The sequence below is a fragment of the Brassica oleracea genome, chromosome C5 (genome assembly GCF_000695525.1).
Source record: "Brassica oleracea var. oleracea cultivar TO1000 chromosome C5, BOL, whole genome shotgun sequence".
Taxonomy (NCBI): Eukaryota; Viridiplantae; Streptophyta; class Magnoliopsida; order Brassicales; family Brassicaceae; genus Brassica; species Brassica oleracea.
The window spans coordinates 27,701,838-27,705,168 of NC_027752.1; the positions used below are offsets into that span (position 1 = coordinate 27,701,838).

A 3,331-nucleotide genomic window follows, 5' to 3' on the forward strand; every position below is an offset into this window, starting at 1 on the left:
TTTGCCTTCTCGGATCATATCCAACACCCAGCTAAAGTGATCCTTCCCGATTTAGGGCGTCTCAAGTGGTATCAGAGCCACTTTGGCTGGTTTGTTTTCATTTCATCTTTTCATCTTCTCATCTCTTCAAAAATTTCTTGTATTATTTCTCGTTGGATCCGGGCTGTACCTTTACTCCCTTGTGATCGCCTTTAAATAAAACGATAAAAAAATAGAGTAAAGTTTTGGCTTGAATCACTTCTGAAGAGAAATCCAGGGGGAGTGGTGGAAGAGAAACCCTGCTGGCTGAAGAGAAACTCAGCTTTAGGACAGTTAAGGCGGATTCATACAAAAAAAAAAAAAATCTCTTCATCTTTCTTTCTCTCTTTTACCCATAAAATGTTGTTTTGGGTTTTGATTGCTGAATTTTGACTGCCTATCATCATTTGAACAAGTGAAAAGAACTCTGAGTGATCACCTAAAAATCGTGAGGTAAACACTTTGAAAGTGTGAGGATTTTTATTTGCTAACTCTTTTGTTAAGTGTTTTTCAGGATGTTTGGACTCCACAAGTGGTGCAGCCATGAGTAGAGACATTGGAGAGCTGAGTGAGTCAGACGAGGGAGAGCCAAACTTGAGCAGAGAAGAGCCAGACTTGAGCAGAGAAGAAACAAATGAGCTAGCCAGCTTGTGGAGTGGACCAGTAACTAGATCAAGACTGAGAGCACAAGAGAAGAGCTTTCAACACTTATAGCCAAATTCCGTGGGGGCTTAAATCAGAAGAGGAGAACCAAGATAAACCAGCATGTTGGTTTAATTTTATTTCAGTGTAATTTGATTTGATTTAAATTAAACCAAGACAATTAGGATTAGTAAACCAATTTCGAGTAGGATTAGGATTTAATAAAAACCAATTTCGATTGGGTTTAGATTAAGAATTAGATTAAACCATCTTGGTTTATGGGTAGGGCAGCTGGGGGTTTTCTATTTATCTTTCTACGCAGACTTTGTGAAATTCATTCAACTTTTCAATCAAAAACTTACTGCAAAGAGTTGTCTCGTTTTGTACTTTCTCTGTTCAGCTAAAGGAACATTGATAGGAAGGAATTCCTGTGAATCCCATCTTAGACAATACAAGGTGATCTTGTGTCTTTGAGTAGCAAACCATCTCTGTCGCCAATCCACAGGCTCAGGGAGACGACCACAGTTCAAAGGAGAGCTAGTAGCCTCTTAGAACACCCCTATCCGTTCCCCTTCAAGTGATCCAGGAGCAGAAGCCATACCCAGGCTGCACCAAGTGGTATCAGAGCCACTTGAAGGTTAGGGTTTGCGATTTGTCTTCTCAGATCATTCAATCCATCAAACACTTCTCTTATCTTTTTATCTGTTGTAAGCCAGCTGAGCCAACCCTGCAAATCAAAAATAAAAATAAAAAAGAGATCTCTGATCCAAATCAAAAAAGAAAAAAAAAAAAAGCTGAAGAGTAATCCAGCTAGCTGAAGAGAAATCCAGCTCAGGGTGGTAAAGTCAGCTGGTGCCTAAATCTCTTAATGCTTTCTTTCTGATTCATTTGGGTTTAGTTCTAGATCTTAGGTGTAGAGCTTTGAATCTTAACTGAACTTGTGAGAAAGGCAGAGACTTGGCAGCTGAAATTGAGTGAGAGAGAGTTTGTTTTAATTTTTCTGTGTTTCTTTGTCTTTGCTAACTTGTCTTTCAGGAACAATGGCTGATGGACGAGATGGAGAGGAAGTAGGAGAACCGGCTGCTCAGCAAATCAACCTCAACCAAGTTCAATTTGAGGCTATGATGGATGAGATAACTAGAAGAATGCAAGCTAATTACAACCGTGCTCAACAAGTTAATGAAAATTTACTTGATGACAATGCAGGACAAGAGAGGGGAGCTGCTGTTGGAGCTGAGAGAGCACGCATAGGCCCTAGAAGGGGACCAGGATTTGTAGTTGGAGGTCATAGGATCTATGGTGAACAAGTTCAAGAGGATTCAGATGATGAGAGTGATAATGAATCTCAGGCTAGCCAACACAGCAGACACCATAACCGCAGACGACCAGCAGCTTATAATCTAGGCAATCTCAAGTTGAGAATACCTCCATTCCATGGCAAGAATGATCCAGATGCCTATTTGGAGTGGGAAAAGAAGATAGAGTTGGTTTTCAATTGCGAGAAGTTTACTGAGGAGAGGAAGGTCAGATTAGCAGCCACTGAATTTTGTGGTTATGCTATAAACTGGTGGGAGCAGATTGCCACCACTAGGAGACGCAATGGAGAGCCTCAGATATTTGTTCCTACTCACTATGGGCGAGATCTTCAACAGAAATTGAGAAGGCTTTCTCAAGGAGCCAAGAGTGTAGAAGACTATCACCAGGAGATGGAGACACTCATCTTGAAAGCTGACTTGATTGAGGGTGCTGAGGCAACTATGGCTAGGTTCCAAGGAGGGTTAAACAGAGATATACAAGACATATTGGAGCTACAAGAGTATGAGGACATGGATGAGCTACTGCACAAAGCTATTCTGATTGAGCAACAAAACAAGAGGAAGAGTTCCGCCAAAACTCCATACGGATCTGCTGCAAAATTAGTGTACTCCAAGGATGATAAGTCATCTGATAAGCCAAAGGAAGGGTCTTCACCAGTGGAAGGAAGGCGAGATGACAAGGGTAAAGAACCATCGACAACCACTAGGTCCAGGAATGTCAGATGCTTCAAGTGTCATGGGATTGGGCATTATGCCAATGATTGTACCAACAAGAAGGTGATGATAATCCTAGCCAATGGAGATGTGGTTTCTGAAGATGAAAAATCTGACCAGGAGTCTGAGGATGAGGGTGTGGAGTATCCCGTCCGAGGAGAGTTGCTAGTTACCAGGAGACTCCTCAACGCTAAACCTAAAGCCAAAGAGGATGAGCAAAGAGAGAACCTGTTTCACACCAGATGCTTAATCCATGACAAAGTTTGCAGCTTGATCATTGATGGAGGAGGCTGTACCAATGTAGCAAGTGAGGAACTGGTGGAGAAATTGGGTCTTGAGTTGTATAAGCATCCTAAGCCATACCTCTTGCAATGGCTCAATGAAGAGGGAGGGCTAAAGATCAGCAAGCAAGTGAAAGTCTTATTGTCATTGGGGAGATATCAGGATGAGATCACTTGTGATGTGGCGCCTCTTGAAGCTAGCCACATTCTACTTGGTCGCCTTTGGCAGTTTGACAAGAGGGCAGTACATGATGGTTTCACCAACAGGCACACCTTCACTCACAAGGAGAAGCAGATCACGCTGGTACCACTGTCGCCTCAGGAAGTGCACCAGGATCAAATGCATCTTAAGAAGAGAAG

The 3,331-nt window shown here is 42.3% G+C and overlaps 1 pseudogene; it reads left to right on the top strand.

Annotated features, from left to right (window-relative positions):
• The first annotated feature begins 1,700 nt into the window (after positions 1-1,700).
• Positions 1,701-3,331, top strand: part of LOC106344900 — an 8,483-nt pseudogene continuing 6,852 nt past the window's right edge.